A 22,180-nucleotide genomic window follows, 5' to 3' on the forward strand; every position below is an offset into this window, starting at 1 on the left:
GAAAGGACTGCGCCTGATAATACGGCGTCTTCTTATGTTGAGAGGCGACCTGGGGTAAAAACGTGGATTTCCCAGCTGTTGCCGTGGCCACCAGGTCTGAAAGACCGACCCCAAATAACTCCTCCCCTTTATAAGGCAATACTTCCATATGCCGTTTGGAATCCGCATCACCTGACCACTGTCGTGTCCATAACCCTCTTCTGGCAGAAATGGACAACGCACTTACTCTTGATGCCAGTCGGCAAATATTCCGCTGTGCATCACGCATATATAGAAATGCATCTTTTAAATGCTCTATAGGCAATAATATACTGTCCCTATCTAGGGTATCAATATTTTCAGTCAGGGAATCCGACCACGCCAACCCAGCACTGCACATCCAGGCTGAGGCGATTGCTGGTCGCAGTATAACACCAGTATGTGGCGGGAAAGGATATAATGCCAATAACTTTTTATCGGGGGAAACCCACGCATCATCACACACCTCATTTAATTTCTCAGATTCAGGAAAACTACAGGTAGTTTTTCCTCACCGAACATAATACCCCTTTTGGTGGTACTCGTATTATCAGAAATGTGTAAAACATTTTTCATAGCCTCAATCATGTAACGTGTGGCCCTACTGGAAGTCACATTTGTCTCTTCACCGTCGACACTGGAGTCAGTATCCGTGTCGGCGTCTGTATCTGCCATCTGAGGTAACGGGCGCTTTAGAGCCCCTGACGGCCTATGAGACGTCTGGACAGGCACAAGCTGAGTAGCCGGCTGTCTCATGTCAACCACTGTCTTTTGTAAAGAGCTGACACTGTTAATTCCTTCCAACAGTTCACCCACTCAGGTGTCGACCCCCTAGGGGGTGACATCCCTATTACAGGCAATTTGCTCCGCCTCCACATCATTTTCCTCCTCATACATGTCGACACAAACGTACCGACACACAGCACACACACAGGGAATGCTCTGATAGAGGACAGGACCCCACTAGCCCTTTGGGGAGACAGAGGGAGAGTTTGCCAGCACACACCAGAGCGCTATATATATATATATATATATATATATATACACATACATATATATACATACATATATATACATACATATATATATATATACACACACACACACACACACACAGGGATAACCTTATATAAGTGTTTTTCCCCTTATAGCTGCTGTATTGTTAATACTGCGCCTAATTAGTGCCCCCCTCTCTTTTTTAACCCTTTCTGTAGTGTAGTGACTGCAGGGGAGAGCCAGGGGAGCTTCCCTCCAACGGAGCTGTGAGGGAAAATGGCGCCAGTGTGCTGAGGAGATAGGCTCCGCCCCTTTTTCGCAGACTTTTCTCCTGCTTTTTTATGGATTCTGGCAGGGGTTAAAATTCATCCATATAGCCCTGGGGGCTATATGTGATGTATTTTCGCCAGCCAAGGTGTTTTTATTGCTGCTCAGGGCGCCCCCCCCCCCCCCCTAGCGCCCTGCACCCTCAGTGACCGAAGTGTGAATTGTGCTGAGGAGCAATGGCGCACAGCTGCAGTGCTGTGCGCTACCTTGGTGAAGACAGGATGTCTTCTGCCGCCGATTTTCCGGACCTCTTCTTGCTTCTGGCTCTGTAAGGGGGCCGGCGGCGCGGCTCTGGGACCGGACTCCATGGCTGGGCCTGTGTTCGATCCCTCTGGAGCTAATGGTGTCCAGTAGCCTAAGAAGCCCAATCCACTCTGCACGCAGGTGAGTTCGCTTCTTCTCCCCTTAGTCCCTCGATGCAGTGAGCCTGTTGCCAGCAGGTCTCACTGAAAATCAAAAACCTAAAACTAAACTTTTCACTAAGCAGCTCAGGAGAGCCACCTAGTGTGCACCCTTCTCGTTCGGGCACAAAAATCTAACTGAGGCTTGGAGGAGGGTCATAGGGGGAGGAGCCAGTGCACACCAGGTAGCCCTAAAGCTTTACTTTTGTGCCCAGTCTCCTGCGGAGCCGCTATTCCCCATGGTCCTTACGGAGTCCCCAGCATCCACTAGGACGTCAGAGAAAGTCCGTTTAGAAGACGACTTAGTCTTAGGCGGTCGAGAGTGACACTTAGATTTAGTCAGTGACCGGTTCAAATGCTGTAACCGAGTGGAGATTTGATCTGCCCATGGCGGATTAATAGCAGGGACCATAAACTGCTGCAGAGGCACAGGTGGTCCCACAGGGGGCGCCAATTTAGTTACAAGCATGTTTAACAGCTTGGAAAATGTAGCCCAAGTTAGTTCCTGTGAAGCCCAAGGTGCTACCGACACACTGGGGGGTAAGGAACCCCCTGAACCTGAACTCTCAGCTGCCATATTATCCTCCATCACGTCCGCGGCCTCACTACCACGCAATGTGGGAGAAGCCCCAACATCTTTGCCACGTGAAGCAGACATAACACAATGTTAGGCAACTCGGTACAATGTAGCAGCAATATATCTAGCAAGAGTCCCCGTGAAGTGCAACTATGATCACACAGACCGGGGGAAGGGGGGGTCAAGAGATATAAACGTATATGGGGACTATAAATCACATGGAAAAATACACAGCAGGTATATCTTATGATACAACCTTCTATCAAACAAAAATACACCTGATACACTTCGCCCACTCAGGTATAGTAATATAGGAATAGCGCGCCGAGTGAAATACCCTTGTAATGAGGCAACCACGCAGCAGCAACATGCACACACACATATATAGTCACCAGCTTACCATGCAGAAATGATGTACCATAAAACTGCACTGGGCTAGCAATACAAAGAAATACTCAGTATGGCTATATGTGATAACAATAGATATATCAAAGCACAGTAAACACTGGATGTATATCACAGGGTGTTTGTACCACACAACCCTGACTGTATGCACTCTTTCTTAACCAACACTGTCCCAGTGACAGGTAGAATACTTAAGTGTCCTGTAAGAATCACAGCACTGGCAATCAGGCGGTTTTACAGAGGAGGATTTGCCCCAGCAGTCCTAGAAACCGCTCAGCTCAAGCTATGATGGCCGCTGTCAGGAGTGAGGGAGCGATATGCAGCTCCAGGGCGGAAACATTGCTGAAATGGCGCCCTGGGGCTGGGGGGAGGGGCCTTAGGTCCGACCTGCTCCCGCTGCTGGCATCCCCACCGGGTATGCGGGCGGCGAAAACGGGGTTAATATGAAGGGAAAAAACCCTGACCTGTGCCCATGAACGTCCCTGGTGGCTAGTGGAGCGGCTGCCCAGTAATCAATGTTCACGCCAGCGCAGGCGCAGCCTGCCTCCTACGGCCGTGTTGGATCGCGGTAAAGTGCAGGCACAGAAGCCCCTTAACTCCACCTTGTCCGTGGCCCCACAATCCGGGAGGTCAGCGTGTGTGTGACTGACCGTTTAGAAGAAACCGGAGCCTCCGCTGCAGTGACCCGGCAACCAGGGCGCGGGAGTATACAGCGCCGCTGGGGGTGATGGAGCTGCACGCAGGGTAGTCTATGAGACTTTGCCTGATGCAGCCCTGGTAGTATTCTGTACAAGAATCTTCTGGGGGTTTTTTTAAATGAAGCTCTGAATAGGCTGCCTATGGCAGCCCCGTTAAGTGCCTGCATACTGCATGGCACCAACTTACACACTGAGCTCCCTGTGCATGGAGGCGGGGTTATAGAGGAGGCAGCGCTGAGCATCTTGGAAAGTCAAAAGCTTTGAGCCTGTTGGTGCCTCGGATCAGGATCCTACTCTACACCCTGATGTGAATCCTTGTGGAGCCCAGTGTACCCCGCAGCAGAAAAATTATTAAGTCATGTTACTAACTGCGGGGGATGGGGGTTTAACAGTATTTGGGGACCCTTAAGTAAAGGGCACCCAACATGCAATATTAAATTGTTGTGCCGACAAGGTCCAGTAGCACGTGGAGCCATAATTTCTTCTCACGCCATCCTAAAGTGTGAAGCAGAAATCTGCTATAATTCAGGCTTTGGGCACCTAAACTCAGTACGCCCATTAGTTTGCACAGGTTTAGCAGCTTTATGTATCTAAACTCAGATGCATTAGGCCATGACATGCATTCTAATTAATGGGTGCCCGAAACACTCACAACCCCCCCAGAAAAAAAATTCCACTGGGGGTGATTCAATTGTGCTGGGGATCTACACAAATGGGCGCCTGAAAGCACCAGGTTTAACCATGCAATTCGGCTAAACATGTCTAAAGTCATAGGGGTCAAAACAATTCAGCAAGACATGAATAGCTTTGGGAAGGAGGTCCTGGAGATACTCAATTAGGTGCGCTGTTAGATACAGCCAGAGGATTTCTTCTCGCACCCCTCCAAATCCATGGTTTGGGCACCCGAACTACAGTCTTTCCACATTTTTTCTTGCATCTCCACAAAAAAAATGTGCCTGCCGTGGCTAATTTTCATCTGATCGGAGCAACAACTGAATTGCTCCAATAAGCCAGCCAGCAGGGTGCACCCGGAACATTTGTATCATCCCCACTTTGTCTAAACAAAGAAACATTTTTTCATTGTATACACTTTTAGGGCTTTGTTTGTCTCATACTTTTGAATGAAAATCTAAAAATCTCTTGAGTGACTACAAAGTAAATAGTCTGCTGTTAAATTGCTTGTGAGAGAATAATAATTTGTTCTCAAAGAGGTTAAATATCTGTGATTGTCGCCAGACTTCTCATTTCTGAAATCACCCATGTTGGCCATTTCATTAATGTAATTATGGCAGTTATTTGTCAAGAAAATGTAAATATAACCCAAATTGACTGGGTTTAGCCACGTATAATGGCTAAACCCATTTAAAGTCCTGTCCAAACACAACAGACATTTATTTCTTTTTTACACTTTTTATCTCGCCACCTCAGAAGGCTGCAAGAAGAAATGTGCCCTCTGCTGCACTAATGCCCAAGTGGAGCAACAACTGAATTGCTCTGTCGGGCACCATCTAGTGGCAGCCACAGGAGAAAACAACTGAATCGCCCCCATAGAAAGGGGACAAATCAACTGTTTTGGGTGTTTCATTTTCCTAGGACTGTTTAGACGCTTAAACAATTTGCAAAATTCAATTGTTTTTTGGGCACACATGCATATCACGCCCACACAGAGGAGCTGATTCAAATGTTTTCTGCGCGGCCGCCACTAGAGGGCGCCCAACGGCAGCAATTGAATTGCTCTGCCATTTGGGCGGCAGTAGAGAAAAATGTGTTGACACTGGGCACTCTGGGGATCCAAACGAGAGTTTGGATGCTCAAAGCAGCGAGTTTAGACAGGTTTAGACAGGTTTAGCCATTTTAGACAGCTAAACCTGGTTTGTTTGGGCGCTACATGCGCAATGTGCATGGGTGGACCAAACAACTGAATTGCAACAATTGTTTGGGTGTCTATAAACAACTGAATCTGCCCCAGACAGGGTTAAGTCCTGCTTTGGGCGTCCAAACTCTCATTTGGGCGCCGACTGTTCCAATGCACATTTCTTCTAGCACCTCAGGAGGTGAGACGGGAGATCTTCAATTGTGTCTTTTTATCGTGCTTGTTGTGCAGAGAGAGGTGGGGTTTAGCCACGTAAAGTAGCTAATCCTTACCAAACTAATGGGCTTGACGCTTAAAGTCCAATTTGAGATCTTGAGACCCCAAAGAGGTCACTTTTTTGCTCATTACAGCTCGCCAACCCGGGGAGTGTGAGCTGAAATGGCAGAACCGGCAGCCTTCGAACATAGTACCCAACGGAGCTATTCAGTTGTTTCTATCTACTGGCTGCCAGTGAAAAAACAATTGCATATCACCCACAGCATAATCTTATTTACAAAAATAATATGCCAATAAAACATACAATAATGGATGTCCAATAGAGAAAAAATGATGTGCTTATCTGAAAAGGAAGACATTCAAACAAAGTATAATAACCGATGCGTTTCGTTTGGGGTAATGCATTGTGGATTCATTTTTTTATATCAGATATCATATGTTTGCACTATTGGTGACTGTCACTTGTTATTGCACTAGGAGGCACCCATGTTTCACCTATTTTTCATTATATATCTATCTTGCTGCCATGTAGTGAAATGGGTAAACACTACAAGCTGTCTCTTGATTGTTATTGTGCATGACTCATAAGCCACAATAACATCACGTCAGAGTCACGAGACTTAAAGGTCAGGATGATTAGACTGCAGGTGCATGTTATTTACTTGGCTCTATAAATGGTCTGCATATGCCCATGCTTGTCATTGTACATAGGGGGTTATGCAGAGTTGATAGCAAACAAAATAAGAATTTACTTACCGATAATTCTATTTCTCGGAGTCCGTAGTGGATGCTGGGGTTCCTGAAAGGACCATGGGGAATAGCGGCTCCGCAGGAGACAGGGCACAAAAAGTAAAGCTTTCCGATCAGGTGGTGTGCACTGGCTCCTCCCCCTATGACCCTCCTCCAAGCCTCAGTTAGGTACTGTGCCCGGACGAGCGTACACAATAAGGGAGGAATTTTGAATCCCGGGTAAGACTCATACCAGCCACACCAATCACACCGTACAACTTGTGATCTAAACCCAGTTAACAGTATGATAACAGAGGAGCCTCTGAAAGATGGCTCCCTACAACAATAACCCGAATTAGTTAACAATAACTATGTACAATTATTGCAGATAATCCGCACTTGGGATGGGCGCCCAGCATCCACTACGGACTCCGAGAAATAGAATTATCGGTAAGTAAATTCTTATTTTCTCTATCGTCCTAGTGGATGCTGGGGTTCCTGAAAGGACCATGGGGATTATACCAAAGCTCCCAAACGGGCGGGAGAGTGCGGATGACTCTGCAGCACCGAATGAGAGAACTCCAGGTCCTCCTTAGCCAGAGTATCAAATTTGTAAAATTTTACAAACGTGTTCTCCCCTGACCACGTAGCTGCTCGGCAAAGTTGTAATGCCGAGACCCCTCGGGCAGCCGCCCAAGATGAGCCCACCTTCCTTGTGGAGTGGGCCCTTACAGATTTAGGCTGTGGCAGGCCTGCCACAGAATGTGCAAGTTGGATTGTGCTACAGATCCAACGAGCAATCGTCTGCTTAGACGCAGGAGCACCCATCTTGTTGGGTGCATACAATATAAACAACGAGTCAGATTTTCTGACTCCAGCTGTCCTTGCAATATATATTTTCAATGCTCTGACAACGTCCAGTAACTTGGAGTCCTCCAAGTCACTTGTAGCCGCAGGCACTACAATAGGCTGGTTCAGATGAAACGCTGACACCACCTTAGGGAGAAAATGCGGACGAGTCCGCAGTTCCGCCCTGTCCGAATGGAAAATCAGATATGGGCTTTTGTAAGATAAAGCTGCCAGTTCTGACACTCTCCTGGCCGAAGCCAGGGCTAGTAGCATGGTCACTTTCCATGTGAGATATTTCAAATCCACATTTTTTAGTGGTTCAAACCAATGAGATTTTAGAAAGTCCAAAACCACATTGAGATCCCACGGTGCCACTGGAGGCACCACAGGAGGCTGTATATGCAGCACTCCCTTAACAAAAGTCTGGACTTCAGGGACTGAAGCCAATTCTTTCTGGAAGAAAATCGACAGGGCCGAAATTTGAACCTTAATAGATCCCAATTTGAGACCCATAGACAATCCTGATTGCAGGAAATGTAGGAATCGACCCAGTTGAAATTCCTCCGTCGGAGCACTCCGATCCTCGCACCACGCAACATATTTTCGCCAAATGCGGTGATAATGTTGCACGGTTACTTCCTTCCTTGCTTTAATCAAAGTAGGAATGACTTCTTCCGGCATGCCTTTTTCCTTTAGGATCCGGCGTTCAACCGCCATGCCGTCAAACGCAGCCGCGGTAAGTCTTGAAACAGACAGGGACCCTGCTGAAGCAAGTCCCTCCTTAGAGGTAGAGGCCACGGATCTTCCGTGATCATCTCTTGAAGTTCCGGGTACCAAGTCCTTCTTGGCCAATCCGGAACCACTAGTATCGTTCTTACGCCTCTTTGCCGTATAATTCTCAATACTTTTGGTATGAGAGGCAGAGGAGGAAACACATACACCGACTGGTACACCCAAGGCGTTACCAGCGCGTCCACAGCTATTGCCTGCGGATCTCTTGACCTAGCGCAATACCTGTCCAGTTTTTTGTTGAGGCGAGACGCCATCATGTCCACCATTGGTCTTTCCCAACGGGTTACCAGCATGTGGAAGACTTCTGGATGAAATCCCCACTCTCCCGGGTGAAGGTCGTGTCTGCTGAGGAAGTCTGCTTCCCAGTTGTCCACTCCCGGGATGAACACTGCTGACAGTGCTATTACATGATTCTCTGCCCAGCGAAGAATCCTTGCAGCTTCTGCCATTGCACTCCTGCTTCTTGTGCCGCCCTGTCTGTTCACATGGGCGACTGCCGTGATGTTGTCCGACTGGATCAACACCGGTTTTCCCTGAAGCAGAGGTTCTGCCTGGCTTAGAGCATTGTAGATTGCTCTTAGTTCCAGAATGTTTATGTGAAGAGACGTTTCCAGGCTCGTCCACACTCCCTGGAAGTTTCTTCCTTGTGTGACTGCTCCCCAGCCTCTCAGGCTGGCGTCCGTGGTCACCAGGATCCAATCCTGTATGCCGAATCTGCGGCCCTCCAATAGATGAGCACTCTGCAACCACCACAGAAGAGATACCCTTGTCCTTGGAGACAGGGTTATCCGCTGGTGCATCTGAAGATGCGACCCTGACCATTTGTCCAACAGATCCCTCTGGAAAATTCTTGCGTGGAATCTGCCGAATGGAATTGCTTCGTAAGAAGCCACCATTTTCCCCAGGACTCTTGTGCATTGATGTACAGACACCTTTCCTGGTTTTAGGAGGTTCCTGACAAGCTCGGATAACTCCTTGGCTTTTTCCTCCGGGAGAAAAACCTTTTTCTGAACCGTGTCCAGAATCATCCCTAGGAACAGCAGACGAGTTGTCGGCATTAACTGGGATTTTGGAATATTCAGAATCCACCCGTGCTGTTTTAGCACTTCTTGAGACAGTGCTAATCCCATCTCTAGCTGTTCTCTGGACCTTGCCCTTATCAGGAGATCGTCCAAGTATGGGATAATTAATACGCCTTTTCTTCGAAGAAGAATCATCATCTCGGCCATTACCTTTGTAAAGACCCGAGGTGCCGTGGACAATCCGAACGGCAGCGTCTGAAACTGATAGTGACAGTTTTGTACGACGAACCTGAGGTACCCCTGGTGTGAGGGGTAAATTGGAACGTGGAGGTACGCATCCTTGATGTCCAAGGATACCATAAAGTCCCCTTCTTCCAGGTTCGCTATCACTGCTCTGAGTGACTCCATCTTGAACTTGAACTTCTTTATGTACAGGTTCAAGGACTTCAGATTTAGAATAGGTCTTACCGAGCCATCCGGCTTCGGTACCACAAATAGAGTGGAATAATACCCCTTTCCTTGTTGTAGAAGAGGTACCTTGACTATCACCTGCTGAGAGTACAGCTTGTGAATGGCTTCCAAGACCGTCTCCCTTTCGGAGGGGGACGTTGGTAAAGCAGACTTCAGGAAACGGCGAGGTGGATCTGTCTCTAGTTCCAACCTGTATCCCTGAGATATTATCTGCAGGATCCAGGGATCTACCTGCGAGTGAGCCCACTGCGCGCTGAAATTCTTGAGACGACCGCCCACCGCCCCCGAGTCCGCTTGAGAAGCCCCAGCGTCATGCTGAGGCTTTTGTAGAAGCGGGGGAGGGCTTCTGTTCCTGGGAAGGAGCTGCCTGTTGCTGTCTCTTCCCCCTTCCTCTGCCTCGTGGCAGATATGAATATCCCTTTGCTCTCTTGTTTTTAAAGGAACGAAAGGGCTGCGGTTGAAAAGTCGGTGTCTTTTTCTGTTGGGGAGTAACTTGAGGTAAAAAGGTGGATTTCCCGGCTGTAGCCGTGGCCACCAAATCTGATAGACCGACTCCAAATAACTCCTCCCCTTTATACGGCAAAACTTCCATATGCCGTTTTGAGTCCGCATCGCCTGACCACTGTCGCGTCCATAAACTTCTTCTGGCCGAAATGGACATAGCACTTACCCGTGATGCCAGTGTGCAGATATCCCTCTGTGCATCACGCATATAAAGAAATGCATCCTTTATTTGCTCTAAAGACAGTAAAACATTGTCCCTATCCAGGGTATCAATATTTTCAATCAGGGACTCTGACCAAGCTACTCCAGCACTGCACATCCAGGCTGTCGCTATAGCTGGTCGTAGTATAACACCTGTATGTGTGTATATACTTTTTTGGATATTTTCCATCCTCCTATCTGCTGGATCTTTAAGTGCGGCCGTCTCAGGAGAGGGTAACGCCACTTGTTTAGATAAGCGTGTGAGCGCCTTGTCCACCCTAGGAGGTGTTTCCCAGCGCGCCCTAACCTCTGGCGGGAAAGGGTATAAAGCCAATAACTTCTTTGAAATTAGCATCTTTTTATCGGGGGCAACCCACGCTTCATCACACACCTCATTTAGTTCTTCTGACTCAGGAAAAACTATAGGTAGTTTTTTCACACCCCACATAATACCCTGTTTAGTGGTACCTGTAGTATCAGCTAAATGTAACGCCTCCTTCATTGCCAAAATCATATAACGTGTGGCCCTACTGGAAAATACGGTTGATTCGTCACCGTCGCCACTGGAATCAGTGCCTGTGTCTGGGTCTGTGTCGACCGACTGAGGCAAAGGGCGTTTTACAGCCCCTGACGGTGTTTGAGGCACCTGGACAGGCACTAATTGATTGTCCGGCCGTCTCATGTCGTCAAACGACTGCTTTAGCGTGTTGACACTATCCCGTAATTCCATAAATAAAGGCATCCATTCTGGTGTCGACCCCCTAGGAGGTGACATCCCCATATTTGGCAATTGCTCCGCCTCCACACCAATATCGTCCTCATACATGTCGACACACACGTACCGACACACAGCAGACACACAGGGAATGCTCTTAACGAAGACAGGACCCCACTAGCCCTTTGGGGAGACAGAGGGAGAGTTTGCCAGCACACACCAAAGCGCTATATATGACAGGGATAGCCTTATAATAAGTGCTCCCTGTATAGCTGCTTTTATAATATAATTTTTGCCACTAATTTGCCCCCCCTCTCTTGTTTTACCCTGTTTCTGTAGTGCAGTGCAGGGGAGAGACCTGGGAGCCGTCCTGACCAGCGGAGCTGTGTAAGGAAAATGGCGCTGTGTGCTGAGGAGATAGGCCCCGCCCCTTTTCCGGCGGGCTCGTCTCCCGCTCTTTAGTGGATTCTGGCAGGGGTTAAATATCTCCATATAGCCCCCGGAGGCTATATGTGAGGTATTTTTTGCCAAATAGGTTTTCATTTGCCTCCCAGGGCGCTCCCCTCCCAGCGCCCTGCACCCTCAGTGACTGCCGTGTGAAGTGTGCTGAGAGGAAAATGGCGCACAGCTGCAGTGCTGTGCGCTACCTTTAGAAGACTGAGGAGTCTTCTGCCGCCGATTCTGGACCTCTTCTTGTTTCAGCATCTGCAAGGGGGCCGGCGGCGAGGCTCCGGTGACCATCCAGGCTGTACCTGTGATCGTCCCTCTGGAGCTGATGTCCAGTAGCCAAGAAGCCAATCCATCCTGCACGCAGGTGAGTTCACTTCTTCTCCCCTAAGTCCCTCGTTGCAGTGATCCTGTTGCCAGCAGGACTCACTGTAAAATAAAAAACCTAAGCTAAACTTTTCTAAGCAGCTCTTTAGGAGAGCCACCTAGATTGCACCCTTCTCGGCCGGGCACAAAAATCTAACTGAGGCTTGGAGGAGGGTCATAGGGGGAGGAGCCAGTGCACACCACCTGATCGGAAAGCTTTACTTTTTGTGCCCTGTCTCCTGCGGAGCCGCTATTCCCCATGGTCCTTTCAGGAACCCCAGCATCCACTAGGACGATAGAGAAAAAAAAGTTAGCAATTGGGCAAGACCATGTTGCGCTGCAGTTGGGGCAGATGTAACATGAACACAGAGTTAGATTTGGGTGGGGTGTGTCCAAACTGAAATCACAATTACAGTGTAAAAATAAAGCAGCAGTATTTACCAAGCACGGAAACAATATATCCCACCTAAATCTAAATCTCTCTGCACGATACATCTGCCCCACCTGCAGTGCAACATGGTTTTGCCCAATTGCTAACAATTCTGAATAACCCCCTTAGTCCAGGAGAGATTGATACCTTATAATATTGACTGCTGTTTTTCTTCTATCACCTGTATCCTGTTATCTGCAATAAAACCTACTCCGACTTGTGATTCAACTGTTTTGAAAAGGTGTATTAATTAATGGGCGTCACTGCTGTAATTCAATTGTTTTAAGCGCCCTTTAATCATTAAGCTTATCGCACCCAATTAGACGGTGTTTAGCTATGTAAACCACCAAACCCAACTAAAATAATGGGCGCGACACAGAAAAGTGCAGTTTTGGCGCCCATACAGCCAACTTTTAGCACATTTCCTCCCACCACCTCCGGGGGCAACGAGCTGAAATATGTCTGTTGCGGCAACAATTGAACTGCTCTGATAGATGCCCATTAGTTTAGACGCCCATAAAAATAAATGAACTCCCCCCAAAGTATGGACTGTGTGAGAGCGAGAAAGTGAACGCACTAGACTAAACCATTAAAGTATAAACATTGGTGAAGGGGCAGAGTGTTTAAAACCGGAGTCAATTGTTTTTTGAGCAGTGATAATGGGCACCCAGAGTCATGCAACTGTTTTGGGTGCCCATTAATCACTTAACTGGCAAAAAAAAAAATCCAAAAACCGCTCAGATGTCTGGATTTTGTTATTTTTATTTTATTTTTATTTATTTATTTATTTTTGGGGGGGGGGGGGGGGGGGGAGTACATAGGAACAAACATCAATAGTTGGAACGTTGGACCATCGATGATCGGAACTTCAACATTGCAACTTCATATTTTCAGTGCCTGCTACACTCTACAGCCAAAAAAATATAAGGGGCTGCATTTTGACCAATCAGCAGTGATGGGCAGCACGGCAGTCGGTAAGGGAACCAGGCAGCAGAGGGAGAGGGGCAACTGCAGGAAAATCTCTTCCTGCAGCCGCATAGTGGGTTTTCTGACAGGTTGCATCAGATGCACCCAAAAACACCAGATTTTGTCATGTAAAGCTGTTTGGAAGCGCACCTCAAGGAGTTTTCGTACATTCCTGCATGCTACCTCAGGAGACTGCGAGAAGTGTAGACGCCCACAGCACTTGCACCAGTTAGGAGCAACAATTTAATTGCTCAGTCGGTCACCTATTAATTATAGCCACAATAAAAACTATTGGATTTCCCCATGGACTAGTAGTTGTCAGTGACATTTAATTTGAAGTCATGATCCACAAAGGGGTTAAACAGGGAATTGGTATAATCTTGTCCTACAGGTACAGATTTGTTCAAAAGGTTGATTTTAGTCAAGAAACAAAAAAAATTACACCAACACTGTAGCAAGTTGTTTCCAAAACAAAATCACTACACTTATAATCTGCTGCTACTGGATGGGGAAGGACTGTCGCTGTGGATGTCTGAGGAGCAGAACCCAATTGCCATGTGTGAGCATCATTTGGCAACTAGAACATGAACATTAGAAATACAAAAGCGCAATGTAAACTCCATGTAATCAAAGCCGATTTATACATTTTAAAGTGACAAATGTGTAATGCACTGAGCCCTTTTTATAGTCCCTGCTTATAATGAAAAATTAATTTAAAAAAAATAAGCATTTCACAGAGCATGGTGTGAAAAAAAAGTTACATAAAATGATATATAATACACTGATCAGTAATATACACATACAGGACATTGATGTTTTTAGACATAAGTGGTAATATTACATAAAGACATTCACTTATAAGCTAAGCAGCTTTGTATTTGCCAGGTTACATTTGGCTAATATGAAATTCCCAGAGTTTTGTTGAATGCATGAAAGCGCATCTACACTGTCACAATTAGATACAGCACATACAGAAGCTTCTCTGATAACCAGGAGGGATGAGATGGTAAATAGCATTAGCATTCTACCCCTAGAACGGTATACAGAGAGCAGGCCTGGGAGACAGTCCCAGTGGCCGTAGCCAGCACTGCATACAGCCCCCATTGCTTCCTCCCAGCAGCACCAGCCTCCCTGCCACAATGTTCCAATCTCCACACTCACCTACTGGATCCCCCTCTCCCCACACAACGCAACCCGCTGAAGACCAGGGCCTGGCGGTGTGTGACCTGGGCTCACTGCTGGCACAGCGACAGGCCTCGCTCAGGCACATCGCACGATAACTAGATTGTGTATTCCCCAGCAGCAGATCGGTGTCGGGCACGCAGCACAGGCCGACCTGCAGCAGAGGGGGGAGGGGGAACGACACATGATCCCCTCCCCCATCTCACACTATAGCCTCAGTGAGAGAGGAGGAGGGGGGGGCAGCCCCCAGGGGTCTGATGTGGGCACATCCCCTGCTCTGATGTGTCCCCGGGCACCGGACCCGCTCCGAGTTACCCCAGCTGCCCACCTACCACGTCCTTTGTATGCGCAGAGCAGGAGAGGGTAATTACATACCCCAGCGCTGTCACTTCCAGCACTGGCCGCCCGGTGGCGCTGCTGCCTCCAGGCCGCCGCCATTAGCGGGCAGGCGAACAATACGGTGCGGCCGGGCGGCGGAGGGAGCGTTGGCGAACCCTGGGGTAACCCCACCGCACAGCCCGGGCGCTGCTGTACCACAGAACGGGGCACACCGCACCGCCGCTCCGTCCTCCCCTCCCTCCTCCTCCGGTAATACCAGTATCGCCTCACGGCGTGGAGGGGTGAGCAGCGCCGTTACCACACAGAGGTGCGCGGGAACCGAGCCCAACACCGGCGGACAGAAAGGGCAGGGGGCAGATAACGAGCACCCCCTGTAGGGGGCGTGGGAGAGCGCCTCTGCACGTGAGGGTATCGGGGAGGGGGGGACACCGGAACACGGAGCGGAAGATCCAAGGGATCCCCTCGGTCGCGTCCCCAATAGTCTGGTCACTTACCGGCAGCCGGAAGGAACGGAGAAACGAGGCCCCGGCCACAGCGATCCTTCCCCCGTCACCCAACTCTCCCCCGTCCAGTCCCGGAGCATATGGGGCGGAGCCTGGCCACCAAGCTGGAGAGGGCGCGGCCTCGGCCGCTGCTTCTCCCGCCCCCCTCAGCTGCCTCCCATTGGCCGAGCCGATCCAGCATCGGAATACGGAGGAGCGCAGCAGATTGGCTGGCGGCCGCGTCCGTCACTGGCTGGCTTTCCCGCCCACCCTGTTCTGTGAGGGCGAAGGGCGGGCCCTGACAGGACCAGATGGAAGCGAGGCACCGCCCATGCGTTGCAGTGTAGGGGAAGGGGGGCTGAGGTGGAAGCAGCAGACCCGTTAGCCTGGCGCTGTACGGGCGAAGCAGCTGTTCAGCTCCCATCCCCCCACACACACACGCACGGCAGTATACGTGGGCGGAGCAGCGAGTGGGGCGTGGCGTGGCTGGGAGCTGTGCTGCAAGCTGCGCGTGAGGAGATTTGTTCCCCGTGCACCCTTTCGGCGCCGGGTGCGAGCGCGGCCGCTCTCCTGCCGCACCGCGAGGCGCCAGAGCGCTGTCCCCTCCCGCCTGGCAGCACGCAGCGGCCGGGGCAGTGTGCACACACGGTCACGGAGCCGCGGCGACCCTGCGTCGGGTGACTGACTGCAGCGCAATGACAGCGCTGCTGCTGCAGTACGTGATAACACACACACATGGCCGCCTCACGGTGGGTGGCACTGCAGCAGCCTACTGCACGTACGCACCACACATCCCAGCCCGCCGTGTGGCGCAATGAGGCACTCCCTCACCTCACACCTCCCGGCAGATGCGGCTGCACTGCCTAATAAAAACGCATAAATCGATCATCCCTGCTCTGTCTGGAGCAATGGTGCCAGCGCAGCGCTACACGGCACGCCGCGTCATGCTCTGCCAGGCACCGGCCACCATTTTGTCACCCACTGAGGTAACGCCGTGCAGGCGTGACAGGGACAATGTTACTTACACCAGCGGGCTTAAGGCGCGTTGCCTGCGATTCCTATCTAGTCTGCTGCGTTTAGTCAGTGACAGGGCGGCTGTGAGTGTATACTCGGTGTGTGCACGCAGCGAGGCGAGGAGATGCCGTCTGCAGGTGACACACACACACAGTCCGTCGTCAAAATGGCGGATGCGCGGGCTGCACGGCGCTGCTCCTCTGCGCTGCGGTCACAGGCTGCCTTTGAAGATCCACAGGGAGCCCAGGGGCTGATGGCGAGGGGAAGGCAGTGCGGGTACAATGATGGTTACCTGACGCCTAGTTTGCCTGAGTGCATCATTCACTAATGTCAAACTGTCCCGATTTTTATCTGGTATTACTGCAATTCCTATCACAACGCAGTAGCTTCTCACAGGTTGTGCTTTTTAGTCATTATTAATTATTTTAGTACCAACTAAACTGGACGATTGTGAAAAGTGCTGTGGACTCTGCTTCACCCAAATCCAGTAACACTTAATCGAAATGAATCTGTTTTCTATAAAATATAAAACCTCAATTTGAAGTGAATTTTCCTTTTCCTGAAACTGGAGACTAAAATAATGTGAAGGCTAAATGAGTTACTATGCATAGACCAGAAACCTAGAGGTGATTATGGGTTATGCTAGCAGTTGTGTGGAAACTTTTCCTTGTACTCCTACCTTTGTCAGCTGTGTATTTTGTTTTCTCCCTGTATTTCAGTATGACTTCATTTTAAAGAAACTAACTGAAGTCTAGCACAGTTTTTGTTTACCCTAATAACTAATGCATTATGAAATATTTCTCTAACGTCCTAAATGGATGCTGGGACTCCGTAAGGACCATGGGGATTAGCGGCTCCGCAGGAGACTGGGCACAACTAAAGAAAGCTTTAGGACTACCTGGTGTGCACTGGCTCCTCCCACTAAGACCCTCCTCCAGACCTCAGTTAGATTTCTGTGCCCGGCTGAGCTGGATGCACACTAGGGGCTCTCCTGAGCACCTAGAAAGAAAGTATATTTAGGTTTTTTATTTTCTCTAACGTCCTAAGTGGATGCTGGGGACTCCGTCAGGACCATGGGGTTTAGCGGCTCCGCAGGAGACAGGGCACAATAATAAAAGCTTTAGGATCAGGTGGTGTGCACTGGCTCCTCCCCCTATGACCCTCCTCCAAGCCTCAGTTAGATCTTTGTGCCCGGCCGTGAAGGGTGCAATCTAGGTGGCTCTCCTGAGCTGCTTAGAATAAAAGTTTAAGTTAGGTTTTTTATTTTCAGTGAGTCCTGCTGGCAACAGGCTCACTGCTACGAGGGACTTAGGGGAGAGAAGTAAACTCACCTGCGTGCAGGATGGATTTGCTTCTTAGGCTACTGGACACCATTAGCTCCAGAGGGAGTCGGAACACAGGTCTCACCCTGGGGTTCGTCCCGGAGCCGTGCCGCCGACCCCCCTTGCAGATGCCGAAGTTGAAGAGGTCCAGAAACAGGCGGCAGAAGACTTTCAGTCTTCATAAGGTAGCGCACAGCACTGCAGCTGTGCACCATTGTTGTCAGCACACTTCATACCAGCGGTCACTGAGGGTGCAGGGCGCTGGGGGGGGCGCCCTGGGCAGCAATGTATTATACCTTTTTTATGGCTAAAATACATCACATATAGCCCTTGAGGCTATATGGATGTATTTAACCCCTGCCAGATCTCACAAACTCCGGGAGAAGAGCCCGCCGTTTTAGGGGGCGGGGCCTATTCTCCTCAGCACACGGCGCCATTTTCCTGCTCAGCTCTGCTGTGAGGAAGGCTCCCAGGCTCTCCCCTGCACTGCACTACAGAAACAGGGTTAAAACAGAGAGGGGGGGCACTTATTTGGCGATATGATTACATATGTGAAAATGCTATAAGGGAAAACACTTGTATAAGGGGTTGTCCCTGTATAATTATAGCGTTTTTGGTGTGTGCTGGCAAACTCTCCCTCTGTCTCCCCAAAGGGCTAGTGGGGTCCTGTCCTCTATCAGAGCATTCCCTGTGTGTGTGCTGTGTGTCGGTACGTGTGTGTCGACATGTAGGAGGACGATGTTGGTGAGGAGGCGGAGCAAATTGCCTGTATTGGTGATGTCACTCTCTAGGGAGTCGACACCGGAATGGATGGCTTATTTAGGAATTACGTGATAATGTCAACACGATGCAAGGTCGGTTGACGACATGAGACGGCCGGCAAACAAATTAGTACCTGTCCAGGCGTCTCAGACACCGTCAGGGGCTTGTAAAAACGCCCATTTACCTCAGTTGGTCGACACAGACACGGACACTGACTTCAGTGTCGACGGTGAAGAAACAAACGTATTTTCCTTTAGGGCCACACGTTACATGTTAAGGGCAATGAAGGAGGTGTTACATATTTCTGATACTACAAGTACCACAAATAAGGGTATTATGTAGGGTGGGAATAATCTACTTGTAGTTTTTCCTGAATCAGATAAATTAAAGTGTGTGATGATACGTGGGTTTCCTCCGATAGAAAATTATTGGAGGTATACCCTTTCCCGCCAGAAGTGAGGGCGAGTTGGGAAACACACCTTAGGGTGGATAAGGCGCTCACACGCTTATAAAAACAAGTGGCGTTACCGTCTCCAGATACGGCCGCCCTCAAAGAGCCAGCTGATAGGAAGCTGAAAAATATCCTAAAAAGTATATACACACATACTGGTGTTATACTACGACCAGCAATCGCCTCAGCCTGGATGTGCAGCGCTGGGGGGGCTTGGTCGGTTTTCCTGACTGAAAATATTGATACCCTTGACAGGAACAATATTTTATTGACTATAGAGCATTTTAAGGATGCATTTCTATATATGCGAGATGCGCAGAGGGATATTTGCATTCTGGCATCAAGAGTAGATGTGATGTCCATATCTGCCAGACGATGTTTATAGACACGACAGTGGTCAGGTGATGCAGATTCCAGACGGCACATGGAAGTATTGCCGTATAAAGGGGCGGTCCATCGGACCTGGTGGCCATGGCAACAGCTGGAAAATCCACTTTTGTTACCCCAAGTCACATCTCAGCAGAAAAGGACACAGTCTTTTCAGTCTCAGTCCTTTCGTACCCATAAAGGCAGGCGGGCAAAAGGCCAGTCATATCTGCCCAGGGTTAGAGGAAAGGGAAGAAGACTGCAGCAGGCAGCCCATTCCCAGGAACAGAAGTCCTCCACAGCTTCTGCCAAGTCCGCAGCATGACGCTGGGGCCATACAAGCAGACTCAGGTGCGGTGGGGGGTCATCTCAAGAGTTTCAGCACGCAGTGGGCTCACTCGTAAGTGGACTCCTGGATCCTACACGTAGTATCCCAGGTGTACATTGGAAATTCGAGACGTCTTCCCCTCACAAGTTCCTGAAGTCTGCTTTACCAACGTCTCCCTCCGACAGGGAGGCAGTATTGGAAAAAAAATCACAGGCTGTATTCCCAGCAGGTGATAATCAAAGTACCCCTCCTACAACAAGGGAAGGGGTATTTTTCCACACTATATTGTGGTACTGAAGCCAAACGGCTCGGTGAGATCTAAAAGATTTGAACAATTACATACAAGGGTTCAAATCAAGATGGAGTCACTCAGAGCAGTGATAGCGAACCAGGACGATATGGTGTCACTGGATATCAGGGACGCTTACCTACATGTCCAAATTTTGCCCTTCTCACCAAGGGTATCTCAGGTTCGTGGTACAGAACTGTCACTATCAGTTCAGACGCTGCCGTTTGGATTGTCCACGGCACCCCGGGTCTTTACCATGGTAATGGCCGAAATGATGATTCTTCCTAAAAGAAATATGGACGCTTTCCTGATAAGGGCAAGGTCCAGAGAACAGTTGGCGGTCGGAGTAGCACTATCTCAAGTAGTTCTACGACAGCACGAGTGGATTCTAAATATTCCAAAATCGCAGCTTTTTCCGACGACACGTCTAATGTTCCTAGGAATGATTCTGGACACAGTCCAGAAAAGGATGTTTTCTCCCGGAGAAGAAGACCAGGGAGTTATCCGAGCTAGTCAGGAACCTCCTAAAACCAGGAAAAGTATCAGTGCATCATTGCACAAGGGTCCTGTGAAAAATGGTGGTTTCTTACAAAGCGATCCCATTCGGTAGATTTCACGCTAGAACCTTTCAGTGGAATCTGCTGGGAAAATGGTCCGGATCGCATCTTCAGATGCATCAGCGGACAACCCTGTCTCCAAGGACAAGGGTGTTTTCTTCTGCGGTGGCTGCAGAGTGCTCATCTATGAAAGGGCCGCAGATTCGACATTCAGGACTGGGTCCTAGTGACCACGGATGCCAGCCTGAGTGGCTGGGGAGCAGTCACACAAGGAAAAAATTTCCAGGGAGTGTGATCAAGTCTGGAGACTTCTCTCCACATAAATATACTGGAGCTAAGGGCAATTTACAAGGCTCTAAGCTTAGCAAGACCTCTGCTTCAAGGTCAGCCGGTATTGATCCAGTGGGACAACATCACGGCAGTCGCCCACGTAAACAGACAGGGCGGCACATGAAGCAGGAGGGAAATGGCAGAAACTGCAAGGATTCTTCGCTGGGCGAAAAATCATGTGATAACACTCTCAGCAGTGTTAATTCCGGGAGTGGAAAACTGGGAAGCAAACTTCCTCAGCAGGCATAACCTCCACCCGGGAGAGTGGGGACTTCAGCGGGAAGTCTTCCACATGATTGTAAACCGTTGGGAAAAACCAAAGGTGGACATGATGGCGTCCCGCCTGAACAAAAAACTAGACAAATATTGCGCCAGGTCAAGGGACCCTCAGGCAATAGCGGTGGACGCTCTGGTAACACTGTGGGTGTACCAGTCAGGGTATGTGTTCCCTCCTATGCATCTCATACCAAAAGTACTGAGAATCATAAGAAGGAGATGAGTAAGAACGATACTCGTGGTTCCGGATGGGTCAAGAAGGACTTGGTACCCGGAACTTCAAGAGATGCTCACGGAAGAACCGTGGCCTATACCTTTAAGAAAGGACCTGCTCCAGCAGGGGCCTTGTCTGTTCCAAGACTTACCGCGGCTGCGTTTGACGGCATGGCAGTTGAACACCAGATCCTGAAAGGGCATTCCAGATGAAGTCATCCCTACCCTGGTCGAAGCCAGGAAGGATGTAACCGCAAAACATTTTCACCGCATTTGGCGAAAATATGTTGCGTGGTGTGAGGCCAAGAAGGTCCCTACAGAGGAATTCCAACTGGGTCGTTTCCTACATTTCCTGAAAACAGGACTGTCTATGGGCCTAAAATTAGGGTCCATTAAGGTTCAAATTTCGACCCTGTCAAATTTCTTCCAGAAAGAACTGGCTTCAGTGCCTGAAGTTCAGACGTTTGTAAAAGGGGTACTGCATATACAGCCTCCTTTTGTGCCCCCAGTGGCACCTTGGGATCTCAATGTTGTTTTGAGTTTCCTAAAGTCACATTGGTTTGATCCACTCACCACTGTGGAATTAAAATATTTCACATGGAAGGTGAAGATTCTATTAGCCCTGGCTTCAGCCAGGCGTGTGTCAGAATGGGCGGCTTTATCATATAAAAGCCCTTACTTAATTTTTCATTCTGACAGGGCAGAATTGAGGACTCGTCCTCAATTTCTCCTTAAGGTGTTTTCTGTTTTTCACATGAACCAACCTATTGTGGTACCTGCGGCTACTAGGGACTTGGAGGACTCCAAGTTACTTGACGTTGTCAGGGCCCTGAAAATATATGTTTCCAGGACGACTGGAGTCAGAAAATCTGACTCGCTGTTTAGCCTGTATGCACCCAACAAGATGGGTGTTCCTGCTTCTAAGCAGACGATTGCTCGCTGGATTTGTAGTACAATTCAGCTTGCACATTCTGTGGCAGGCTTGCCACAGCCAAAATCAGTAAAAGCCCATTCCACAAGGAAGTGGGCTCATCTTGGGCGGCTGCCCGAGGGGTCTCGGCTTTACAACTTTGCCGAGCTGCTACTTGGTCAGGGGCACACCCTGACTGAGGAGGACCTGGAGTTCTCTCATTCGGTGCTGCAGAGTCATCCGCACTCTCCCGCCCGTTTGGGAGCTTTGGTATAATCCCCATGGTCCTGACGGAGTCCCCAGCATCCACTTAGGACGTTAGAGAAAATAAGAATTTACTTACCGATAATTCTATT

The 22,180-nt window shown here is 49.2% G+C and overlaps 1 protein-coding gene across 5 annotated transcripts in view; it reads right to left on the reverse strand.

Annotated features, from left to right (window-relative positions):
* The window catches only part of ZMYM2 (zinc finger MYM-type containing 2), a 234,337-nt gene extending 218,149 nt beyond the window's left edge, over positions 1-16,188 (reverse strand). Inside the window, exon 1 of one of the 5 annotated variants that reach the window (XM_063951650.1) lies at positions 16,032-16,188. The gene's annotated coding sequence lies outside the window, so the exon portion shown is untranslated. Of the gene's footprint in view, positions 1-14,164; positions 14,455-14,517; positions 14,960-15,018; positions 15,458-16,031 lie in introns of those variants that run through there. The other 4 variants (XM_063951649.1, XM_063951651.1, XM_063951652.1 and 1 more) reach the window with 4 other exon arrangements.
* Between the last annotated feature and the right edge of the window lie 5,992 nt (positions 16,189-22,180).

This window comes from Pseudophryne corroboree, chromosome 2, assembly GCF_028390025.1.
Source record: "Pseudophryne corroboree isolate aPseCor3 chromosome 2, aPseCor3.hap2, whole genome shotgun sequence".
NCBI lineage: Eukaryota > Metazoa > Chordata > Amphibia > Anura > Myobatrachidae > Pseudophryne > Pseudophryne corroboree.